The sequence below is a fragment of the Micropterus salmoides genome, unplaced genomic scaffold (genome assembly GCF_014851395.1).
Source record: "Micropterus salmoides isolate LMB-PRFRI ecotype aquatic unplaced genomic scaffold, ASM1485139v1 Ms_hic_scaffold_18, whole genome shotgun sequence".
NCBI lineage: Eukaryota > Metazoa > Chordata > Actinopteri > Centrarchiformes > Centrarchidae > Micropterus > Micropterus salmoides.
Genome location: NW_024040928.1, coordinates 2,022,435 through 2,034,131, shown reverse-complemented (window position 1 = coordinate 2,034,131; position 11,697 = coordinate 2,022,435). Strand labels below are relative to the sequence as shown.

At 41.0% G+C, this 11,697-nt stretch overlaps 1 long non-coding RNA gene across 1 annotated transcript; it reads left to right on the top strand.

Annotated features, from left to right (window-relative positions):
• Positions 1-6,028: 6,028 nt before the first annotated feature.
• Positions 6,029-11,378, top strand: LOC119909198. The gene is made up of 3 exons (XR_005445399.1): positions 6,029-6,239; positions 10,011-10,125; positions 11,134-11,378. It is a non-coding gene; the product is annotated as an uncharacterized LOC119909198 (long non-coding RNA).
• The last annotated feature ends 319 nt before the right edge of the window (positions 11,379-11,697 follow it).

Here is an 11,697-nt window from a genome sequence, read left to right as displayed (position 1 = left end):
AGCTAGCCCAAAAAGCTAACGTTAGCCAATGCCTCTTCAACAGTTTTAGCCATTTTAAGAAGTGAAAACCCGGTCAAAACATTCCGATGTGATGATGTTAATGATGTTAACAAGCATTACACCGCTAAAAACAATCACACTAAACTGTTTGACTGTAACATCGTTCAACTTACCGCTATAAACTCTTTCCCCAAAGCTTGCAGTTCCGAACTGACCCGAAGAAAGAAACAGTTTGCGCGCTCGTTCCGATGGCCCCGGGCCAGAACAACAACGATTCCGCCGACTGATGGATGCTCACACCCACTCCTGAGTGTACACAGACTACCTGTGGGCCGTATCTGGAACGTGGCAGTAAAACGGGCGTGACTGTTACACGGATCTGCCAGTTTGGAGGCGGATTCGGCCCAGAGTCAGCTGCTATCTGGGATGGTCCGTGCCAAGTTTCGTTAAAATAGGTTTTCCAGTTTTCGCGATCTAGCGAAATGGAAACGTCATTGCACACAGGCGTGTCCTATACCATCGGAATCGGCAGCATTCCCCAAACACGTAGACATATGGTTTATGAATGTGGACTGTATTGGGCCGTAGTTATGAGGCAAAATGTCCTTTGGTTGAAAATCCCATTGAAATGAATGTGATTCTCCGACTGCATTTGAGCTTGGATTATACCGCCACCTTTAAGCCGAATTGTACCAAATTTTTCAACTGTCATCAGGGCCCCATGGGGAAGAATTGCCCCAAATTTGGTGTAAATCGGACTTGTTATGGAGATATAAAATGCATGTAAGTCAATGTTTTTTTTGTTTTTTTTGCGTCTTTAATCTGCAATAACAGCGCCACCTATGGGCATATTTGGGTGAACTTTCGTGCCTGAAGTAAGGGGACCATGCTGAACAATTCGGCTGTGGTTTCATGTCAGTGTGACTTTGGTTATAGAGGAACAATTTTTTCGGATTAAATACACCACCTAGGTGTGAGTTGCACCAAATTTTGCATAGGCCCTCAGGAGGGCGTCCCACATTAATGGTCCAAATTTGTGTCGATCGGCCATTCCAAATTGAAGATATGACCTCACTTCCTGTTAGTAGCGTTTTTTTGCAAACATTTGTTAGCCTATAATTTTCATCGGATGAAAATTTCCTATGCAAACTTTCATCAGAAAGGTCCAGAGATTATCCGTGCCAAGTTTGGTGTCGATCGGACTTGTGGCTTCGGAGGAGTTAATTCGTTTCAGTTTTCGCGTTGTAGCAAAAAAAAAAAGTCTAGGCGGAAGATTCAGCTTGATCCCCCAAACGCCTGGATGTAAGGTTTTTGATATGCGTCTTCCTATGCGTGACTTACAGCGATTTGAAAGTGCAAAACTTTGGACCTTGCTTGTAGGGCCTCTAGAGGTAGAAGTGAGCGAATTCTTTCGCATGGTGTCCTCTCATGGACCTGAAGCTACCCCGTGAGTTTCGCGTCAGTAGCACTTACCGTCTAGGCTGCAGTATTGGAATTAGGTGAAAAAATGTACGGAAAATAAGAACAATTACAATAGGGTTTCCGCTGGTACTGGGGGTTCCCAGCCCACTCGGGCTAATAATAAAAACTACGCTAATAGCGATAAAATAATTGTCAGCGTTAATTAATAAATGCATTAATGCGATAACACATTAAGTTAGAAAACGCCACAGTTCTGCAGCACACGGTACAGAACTACAGAGCAACTATGAAAAATGAATATAAAAAACATTTCTTTATAATAAGGAACATTATGCAAATTCACTACATTTACTGAAAATACAAATTGCTGTGTACCACCTAAGTCTAATATGTACATCACATTATATTGATAACTGTTCAGTGACTCAATGTTGGGCTGCCCTTTCTCCACCTAGAGATAGCTGGGAATTGTGGGTTTGTGTTTTGACCCTTTGGATTTGCTGTAGCTAGCCAGTTCACAGCTTTTTTATTTCGCACTAGTGACGGCAAGTTCGACTCTTTTGACAGACTCGAATCTTCAAATCTCGTTCATTTAAAAGAACTAATTTTTTGAGTCATTTTGTTCATTTGAACTTGGCTGATTATCGTAGCGCTGCAGCCCTCTAGTGGGCAATTAAAAAAACAGCGCCGTTCTCAAACATGGAAGGCTGCCTGGCTTGATTTAATTGACAAAGTATAATGCACAAATTCACCTCTTGATTACTCTATCATCATTATATACACCCCCTTGGGCCTACAACCAAATTCAAACCATGTAAAAAAAACCCCACAGAAATATGTTGTTTTTATGCAATCCACTACTCCGGCTAAAACCTTCCATTGTCACAATCTTTCCTGAGTATACAACCAGACCAGCCATATAAAGGCTTATGTATATAATTACTATCGTTATCTCTAAAGTGCTCATTTATACAGTAGCCTAACGTCCCTGTTCATGAGTAAAATATTGATATAAGATTTGCGTATATAAAAGTAATAAGCTTGATACACACATGTTTCATCGAATAAACACACTTATTAAAATTCAACCAATTTAATAATAATAATCTGGATCAAGCCACCAAGTTCTTAAAGAACTCCAGCACAGAGAGAGGAACAAAGAAATATTAACACATTATATAAATGCTGACGGTGAGTGTCCTGTTTATTTCTGTTTTTTGCTTGTGATTCTGTTTTCCCCTGGTTTTTTCCTGTAATCTGCCTGCCTCCCTGTGTCTCCTCCCCTGCGTGTGCTCTCTCTCTTCCTCCGCTCCTGAGCCCAGCCAACGACCCGCACCTGCACCTCGTCAGCCACCTCCTCTGCCTGCCACACCTACCGGCAATCAGCCTCATCCCTGCCTGCATATCAACCCCGGTTCTCCACGCCATCGTGGCGGCTATGTTGGTAAATAAAAAGTAAAAGTTACGTTGCGTTCTCTGGCGGACCCAGATAGCTGTTTACAGAGCTAACGTGAATGTTGCTATGTGGGTGTGTTTTAATGTCCGGGTCAGTTTGTTTTGGAGAGGAGACGACCTCGGAGGTAATTCGGCTCGCGGTAGAACCCTATCTATTACAAGATCCTTCACGCATGCGTGAAAATGAACGAATTACTCACTGAGACTACCCGTTCCTCCCGAGTCATACACACAATTAATAATAATCTTTGTTTGTAGAGCACTTTTCAAAAACAAGTTACAAAGTGCTTTAACAAGTGTAAAGACAATAATACCCAAGAGACAATAATACAAAAATACAAGATAAAAGCATGAAAACATTGAAAAGACTAATACACATTTAAGAAATATAAAATTAGTAAAATAAAATCGGGAAAGGCTATAAAAGTATGTTTTAAGAAGGGACTTAATGTCACGGTTTTGTGGTGAAGGCAGGGTTGAGCAGGTTGGAGGACCCAAACGCAGGACACGAAAGCTAGCAGGTGCAGTTCAGTGAAGGGTTTTAATATAACAAAAGGCGAGCACACTTACAAACAGAGTGGCTGATTGACTGAGTCCAAAAACAAAGGCTGGCCAACAGAAATCCAAAAGGGTGAAAACCAGAATCCAAAACTGAGCAGGGTAACCGGGAGAACACAGTGAGTAAGGCTGGAGACACAAGAACAAACTGCAACACTGGATGACAATAAACAATGACCCAACAAAGACAAGACAGAAACACCAGGTATATATACACACAGGGACTAACGAGCAGGGCGGGAGCAACACAGGTGAAAGACATGAGGCTAACGAGGCAGAGAGAGAGAGAGAGAGAGCAGGGGAAAACAGAGACAGACATGCAGAGGGATCACTGGGGTAACAGACATGACAAAGGTTACCGAACACTAGACGACAGACAAGACAGACCCCCAAAACCCAACAGACCAAAAAAACGCTAACTAAACACAAAAGGGCAAAACACGGCATGGCAGACAGGCAGAGTGTGACACTTAAAAGAGTTCTCTGACTCAGCCGACCTGATTTCCTCAGGCAGGCTGTTCCAGAGCCTCGGGGCCCTGACAGCAAACGCTCTGTCCCCTTTAGTTTTCAGTCGAGACTCTGGAACAGACAGCAGACCTCTGCCCGAGGATCTCAAGGTACGTGCTGGTGCGTATGGGACTAAAAGGTCAAAAATATAACAAGGCAAGAGGCCATGAAGAGCTTTAAAAGTGATCAATAGAATTTTAAAGTCAATACTAAAACATACTGGGAGCCAGTGTAATGAAGCTAAAATAGGGGTGATGTGGTCATATTTCTTTGTTCTGGTTAAAAGCCTGGCAGCTGAGTTCTGGACAGTCTGGAGTCGATCAGTAGATTTTTGGTTTAAACAGGTGAAAAGGCTGTTGCAATAATCCAGGCGTGATGAGATGAAGGCGTGTAAAATGGTCTCGGTGTCCTTAAAAGTTAACATAGATTTTGCTATATTTCTAAGTTGATAAAAACATGATTGAACAAGCTTTGTGGTGTGCTGCTTGAAATTTAAATTACTATCAAACCAAACACCAAGGTTCTTTGCCACAGGCTTAATGTGATTTACTAGGGAACCATCTGCTGGGACCTGATGACCAGGATTTCTGTTTTGTCTGAGTTCAGCTGGAGGAAATTATTTGACATCCATTTTTTAACTTCACAAAGGTAGTTGTTAAGTGAACTCAGCATTCCAGGCTCTGTGGATCTGACGGGATGTTAAGCATTTAAAGCAGTGTGTAGTTTAAGTTAAGATTGTATTATCACGATGCTAACATTTGTTAGCATATCAATGGAGATTCCCATTATGTTAGCGTTGAGCTAACTGTCAATGCATTTTTTTATTTTATTTAAATATCGAAATGATGGGATGAAATCGATACAGTATCATGGAAAATATATAGCGATATATTGATATATCGATTTATTGGCACAGCCCTACTAACTACTACTAAGAACAGGCCAATATTGAAAGCTTTAATGTGGGTTATAATACTTTTCCTGAATGGATTATTTAAAAAAAAAGAAGCCTTAGATTAGTCTCAACAACTCAACATGTAGCCTAAACAACTACACATTAATAAATATTTGCTGCTAGAACATGCAGAGAGAATAAGCGCATTCACATCTAGTTTGTTCTTTTACCAGCACACTTAAATTTTAAAGCTGCGAGAAACCATTTCTCAGCCACTACATGACTGTCTACAACTTTAAGATTTCACACCGTTGCACATTTGAAAGAGGAGCTAGATAACTTTGTTTGGCTGGAAGCTGTGTTAGATTGAGCTTGCGTTTATTTGCATGACTCTGGTCAGCTGATTGCTTTGTTTTGATGTGGATTTGTGGCTGTTGCAACACTCATGACATCACTGAAAGATCTATCTCTCCATTTCTTCATCATTAATCAGCTGTTATAAATGCAGATACCAATTTAAATGCAATTAGCTCATATTGGCCTATAAATCGGCCCTATATAAACTACAGGTGCTTCCAACAAATAATACCTAATAATTCAAAACCTTGATTGTGCGCATGTGTTTGTGTATTTCTTTATGTAGTTGTTACCATCTTGCTTATGCTCCTGATGTAATCCTGGGATGTGCATACACTACATTGTGGCTATCTTAGCCTTACCTATCTTTTTACCATCATAGTAACCCACCCTTCTCCCAGAAAACCTATGTTCCAGATAGCAACACATCCAAAAAACACCATTGTTGCCAGAAACTTTCGTCTTTTCAAATTGCTTTAATTGAATCGAAAAGTTAAGGATGTGTACTGTAAAGCTTTAAAAAAAAACAGCCTTCTCAGGGAAACTGCTGCATCATAGCTCAAGCAAGTGTTTAGAGATAATCTTTTGGTCAGGCTACAGACAAGAGGGCTTCACAGGGCCAAAGACAAATAGAGAGGGGAATAGTAGATCTGTTCATTCGGCAGAGATTCATTGCTGCTGCCATGCCATAATTATCTACACTCTGGGGCTTGTCGGGCAACCATCCTGCAAAGCACTCATTATACAATACACCTTATATTGTGGATGCTCTATGTCTCTGTCGTTTTCCCTCTGACCCCTTCCTGCTCTCTCCTCTTTCACTCTTCCTTCCCCTCTTTCTCCCAGTCTCCCCGTCTCTGCAGGCTTGTGTGAGTGTCGGATGTGGTGTTATGTCTTTCCTCATGGGCTTGAGCTGCTTAATTGAACAGCTCTACTTCCCAACATCATTTCTATCAAAGTGAAATGATGTGGGCCTAGCAGGATATCTTCAAAAAAACGACAGATGTGTGATTGTTACCGACAGCTACAGTACTGCACATCTCAGGTGAGGTGTCTGTTTCTATATCAACCTCAGTGTTATTGTAAATTTGTTCTCTTTTTTTGAGAATCACTGTGAAACAAGTAAAGCCTTTCTTTCCTCAGATTTCAATGAACGAAATTGTTAAAAGTTCAAGATACTCGACTACCTGTGCAACCTGAATGGGCTACAGGTACTGCCTCATGCTACCAGTAGCGACAAGGACACTAGCAAAACACAAATCTAGAGAACAATCAGTCAGGAAGAAAAGGGAGAGAGCAATTGTCTGTGGCCACCACCTCAAAAACCATTCCACTTTTTGGGGGTTGTCTTGCTGTTGCCTCTGCAGTGCACCTGTTATCATTTTCATTTGCACTAAAACAGGTGAAATTGATTTAATCATTATGCTTCCCAACTAGACAGATTGATATCCTTGAAGTTTTGGTTACTTGATCTTATGCTGATAAAGTGTTTATACGCCATTTAGATTAAAGAGTAAAACAGGGAATGGGGTATGGTTGACACCTGATACTTGATCAAAATGTTAAACTGTTGACAATGATGTAAACCTGGAAGATTTTAAATTACACTGGACAGAAATGATAGAGTATGGTTTACTTCAAATTACAAAACAATAGGCCTCATGCAAGAACTACTTGTATGGACAGACCTGTTGTAGTGGTCATGTGCAATTATTGTTATCCAAACCTAAGTTTTTCACTAATGGGTTGTATATTTATTACTCTGAAGCAATCTTGAGTCTGAAAATCCTATATAAATTACACTTCATAATTACGTTGGCATTATCCGGGTTTCACTTATTGCTCTTCCATTTGCATTCTTACATAATTAAAAATGTATTTATATGTATTATGTATTTATTTATACTAATATCATCATAGCTGCTGATGCCTATGATTATACCTACTACTATCAATATCAACATCTGAAATTGAAAAACTACTTAAATTATGCACTAATTGAAGGTTCATTTATGACCAGATGATGTTCATTTTATGTAAGTTGACGTTAATGTGGTTACTTTCATGAATTAAAAAATTAGAAATGGTTTTACTTGAGACCATTACTATCAGGCATGGTCATCCTTAACTACTTCTGTGTATATATATATATATATATATATATATATATATTTTATTATATTATTTATATTCTTCAGCAGTCAGCTTGGCAGACAGGTCGGTTGTTGCCCTGGTAGCGCTAGTCGCAGCGCGGTCATAAAAAACGAGAGGCACGCAGAGATCAGCGCGGATTATACATGGGATGTATAATCCTTGCCTTAGGCCAGAGGTCACTAATTGGCGGACCGCGGTCCAGATCTGGAGGTTTTCTATTTTTAAATTCACAGCTTTTCTAGCATTTATGGCCCTCGTTCAGCGGCACAAGAAACTCACAGACCAATCGCATGTGCTCTAATCGTCTAATGTGATGCTGCTCAGCCAATCAAATCTGTGCATTGTTAAGCATTGCCAGAGCCATTAAAAGCCCTGAGCATTGCGAGTCGAGTCCACGAGTGAGATCCACAGAAGAAGAGAGGAGACGAAAGAGACGTCGCACGGCTTTTAACCAAGAATGTACAGATTCTCACATGTACATTCTTCCCACAGGCAGTTCAAAACCGGAATATCTCACATCTCCTCATATAATCCTAGCTACAGCTCACATTTCTAACTAAATAAGAGAAAGTAGGGAAGTGGTAGCTATATAAGAGGGAATGAAAGAGAAGAGGAGGCTTTACAGCTGTTCATTTGTTATGATGTGTTGAGTGTTTATTAAAAAATTGGTTGAGACTGAACTTCAGTCACTAAAAGCTACAGTGTTTATTTAATTTTTTCTGAAATTGTGTAACAAAATTTATTTTAAGATGCACATTTACTAAAACATTTTTTAAATGCAGCCTTTAGATTACTTAAATTTAGGATTTATTATTAGAGTGGTTATTACTTATTATCCCTGACATTTTATTGTTGAAATAGTATCTGATTTGACATTTGTCAGTTGTTGACTAAAAACATATGTTGATACAACTAGGCTATACGTTATGGTAACGCAAGTTGATGTTCCGGACATTTGCTTTGTGAAATTTTTTGAATTTTAATTGAAGACCCCTGTCTTAGGACTATTTTAGTGGGGTTGAAGCCCCCCCAAATAATAATAACAAAAATAATAATTATATTTAGATTTCTTTTTACAGTGCAGACATGTACTCAACAAAGAGAGCAAGAATTGTTATAAAATTTGTATTTATTGGCTTAAAATAATCCCTCTGGTTGTTTCTTCTGCTTCAAAATTTAAATCCCTGCTGTGGTCAGGGACTAGGGCCCTGAGGCAGGCTGCCTTTCATTGCTGCTTTCCAAGCTGCCAAGCAAGATACCACACACACACACACACACACACACACACACACAGAAGTGTGGTGACGGAAGATTGATTCAGCGTAGTGAGTGATACAAAGCTGCTGAACTTTAGCTACGTTTACTTGAGGTAAAGGAAAAGGGATATTTTAGTTGGCCATGGAAAACACTAGTTTAGTAAGTGTGAATGCCATTAATATTACGGATCTCTGTAGTATTTCAAAACAATATCAGTCCCCATAGAATGTTGTTGTCAGTGAAAACTAAATGGCATAGTGTCCCTGTTACTGCTAATGAACCTGGATATCCTTCAATTCATTGACTAGATATTCAAAGCTATTTTAGGAGAGTGAGAGAGGAGATTGGCAGGGCACCTGATTCTGAGTTCAGTAGTGGTCTACAGGTAAGGAAATGTGGCCTGTTTTGGCAATAGGTATTTGTTGGCAGTCTAAGCACCAAGGCATAGTCTAAACAAATTTACTTCATTATATTTATTACTTTTGCTACATTCTGACCAACGTAACTTTCTGCATTCATTGGCTGTAATAAATAAAATAAATATGTAGATGTGGCCTATATGTAGGATAGACTATACATGATCCTTAGCAACAGCTTACATGATAGTAGTAGTTATTGTATGCTTTCATGCAAGCCAAACCACAGAACAAAATCACACTGATTGAACCGAACCAGAAATTTGTGTAATTAAATAGCTATTCTTTGGACCTGCAACTTATCTAAGAGAGAGAGGAATTGGACATAGTATTACTTCACTGCAACCTCTGACATATATAGCAATCGTAAGTCGCTTTGGATAAAAGCGTCAGCTAAATGAATAAATAAATAAATATAAATAATGTGCCTAAAAGCTAACATTACAGTAACTTTTGTTCAACAGAGGAGAAACAGAAGAAGAGAATATGTCTGTTGCTTTTTACCTGTAAACATCTTGGCTTCTTCACTGCTTGTTAATATAAGTGTAGTTCTAATACAGCAACAAAAGATGTGAGTGCAAAGATTTTGGAAGTGAAAGTTAAGCGTACCCTGGGGGCTAAGCCCCCCCTGTCCCAATCCTAGTGACGTCCCTGCTGTCATGCCTATTAGCCATATCTTCACATGCAGGTTTATGCAAGTTGCTGTCCAGGGGAACATCTCTAGTTGCAATTTCTGTATAATCCCTTGTGCGACATTACTAGAATGCCATATTCTATGATGGAGACTTCCCCTTGACCCCATCCCTTTGCAGTCATCCATTGCCTTTCTGTGGCCACCACAGCACCATTTCTTTATTTCACTGACAGTACGACTCTCAGGTGACAACACATTAACAGCACCTGCAAGCAGCAAGGCAGTGTGCTTTCTCATTCCTTTTGCAACCACATATCTGTGTAAGAAAGGCTTCTCTTCATTTGTCGTTTTCAAGATGAAATACAGAAGCAAGGTGGGGGCTGTGCCTGAGAATGTAACTGATCTCAAATGACCCAGACATCGCAGGACTGTGTTCTCAGAGGCAGGTGGACCCTTCTCATTAGGCTTGTGTAAGTTGTCAATACTCACCAGCATGAAAAAATTCAAACAGGTGTGTGTTTAAATGTTATAGTTGTTATTCTTAATGTTCTCAGTTACTGTGTGTGTTTGCATGTGTATGTGAGAAGCTGCTTGTGGTGTATGACAGTTGTGTGGATAGGGTAGGCTCACACTACTGTACTTAAAATAAAATAATCGTGGTACTTGTAGAGGCTCATATTTTCTAAGGTGGCAATCACTGTATTGCTTTAAAGGGTACCAAAATATGCATTTTAAAAACATGAAATAGTACAAAAGATGAAGTAGAGTGAGCGTTTGCTTTCAAAATGGATCAGTATTTATACTAAGTAACACAAATGTATGATATTCAGCTTGTCACCACCCTGAGGAAAAAGTTAATTCAGTCTTAATTCTGGAGGTTGGCTGATTTGCTGGCCTACCTGCCTGTCTACTTAACTACCTACCTGCGTGCACTCTGCCAGTGGACTCATTACCCATGAAAAAGTGTTATTTGGGGAGTGGCTTTGGAGGAAGACCTGAAGGAAGAGGGTGGGATTTAATTGAATTTACAGCCCAAATATTGCTTGTGAGACATACTGTTAACGTAATATATAAAATTACACACACCATGATATACGCTTTTGAACATGTCACGCACCCGGTGAGTGTCCTGTTTTTTCCTCCTTTTCTCGCGTTCTGTTTTCCCCTGAGTTTTGCCTCTCTCTCTGTGTCTCCTCCCCTCTCCCTCTGTGTGTGCTCTCCCTCCCGCTCCTGAGCTCTGCTGACAATCCACACCTGCGTCTCATCAACCTCCACCTTTGCCCGCCACACCTGCCAGCAGTCAGCCTCATCTCTACGAGTATTTCAACCCCGGCTCACCACTCAGTCCCCACTTGAACGTCGTCGCTCCAGACTTCGTGCCACCACTATATTCAAGCTTTTGTCCTTGTTGATATCTTGCTTCTCCATCTCCTGCTTCCCTGAACTAACCCTGTCTGTTTATCTGTTTTACCCGCCAGGTCCACTCACCTCCGTCTCCCGTTCAGTCAGCTGGGCTCACCTACCTGCCTGCTCCCCTCACATCACCTCCACGGCACTCCCCCTCGCTCTTCGCCTGTTCGCCAGCCACCACATCCCTTCCCACCTCTGTCTCCTTTCCCCCTCGGCCCTCTCGCCTGAACCTCTCCAGCCCCTTCAGCCCCTCAACTCCCCTTCAGCCCCTCAACTCCCCTTATTCCCTTAATAAATCTCTTTAAAACCAGAAGCGTTGTGTTTCGGTCCGTTCTGGTGCTCTCTTTCCCCGTGAGTCTCCAGTTTCCCACCCAGATAAATTCTCCGGTGTTTTAGGCACGTGTGACGGCTTCCTGGTACAGTGCGCCCTGGTGTTTAAGAGGAAACCAGTAACCTTCCAGTCCGATGAGGCCAAAATTTGTTATGTCGCTGGGCTACTCTGGTACGCAGCTGTCAGTGAGGGTCAGCCCCACATCCTCTCTTCCTATTCCTCCTTCGTGTAGGGGATGCAGAGAGTCTTCGCTCGGGTGGTGCAGGGAAGGGATGTGCCTGGACGCCTCCTCCCTCCGCCA